Source organism: Bison bison, unplaced genomic scaffold, assembly GCF_000754665.1.
Source record: "Bison bison bison isolate TAMUID 2011002044 unplaced genomic scaffold, Bison_UMD1.0 scf7180017864252, whole genome shotgun sequence".
NCBI classification, from domain to species: Eukaryota; Metazoa; Chordata; class Mammalia; order Artiodactyla; family Bovidae; genus Bison; species Bison bison.
In genome coordinates this window covers 531,082-531,284 of record NW_011494824.1, presented here as the reverse complement: position 1 = coordinate 531,284, position 203 = coordinate 531,082, and positions in this window count along the sequence as shown.

Here is a 203-nt window from a genome sequence, read left to right as displayed (position 1 = left end):
CTGGCGTGAAATGGTACCTCATAGTGGTTTTGATTTGCATTTCTCTGATAATGAGTGATGTTGAACATCGTTTCATGTGTTTGTTAGCCCTCTGTATGTCTTCTTTGGAGAAATGTCTGTTTAGTTCTTTGGCCCATTTTTTGCGAGACAGCAAAAGAGACACCGATGTATAGATCAGTCTTATGGACTCTGTGGGAGAGGGA